Source organism: Eutrigla gurnardus, assembly GCF_963514095.1.
Source record: "Eutrigla gurnardus genome assembly, chromosome: 16".
Taxonomy (NCBI): Eukaryota; Metazoa; Chordata; class Actinopteri; order Perciformes; family Triglidae; genus Eutrigla; species Eutrigla gurnardus.
In genome coordinates, this window is record NC_139927.1 from 2,923,540 (window position 1) to 2,923,855 (window position 316).

A 316-nucleotide genomic window follows, 5' to 3' on the forward strand; every position below is an offset into this window, starting at 1 on the left:
TTGTGTGTGTGTGTGTGTGTGTGTGTGTGTGTGTGTTCATGGTAATAAAGGTCAGGTTTGGACAACAATGGAGCTCTCTGGCACAGAGGCTTTGATAAACATGAAATACTTGTGTGTTTAGATAGTAGTGGTACTGGTTTGGTCTATTCATGGGATTTATTGACGATAAAAATAACAGCAACCTTTCTTAAATTGCACTGTTAATTATAAACTTGGAGGGGAGAAATTGGCATTTAAAATATGTCAGGTTGAGTTTGATATGATTAAATTCACACTATTTCAATGTCATGTGAAAACAAAAAGCCCCAAACATGAA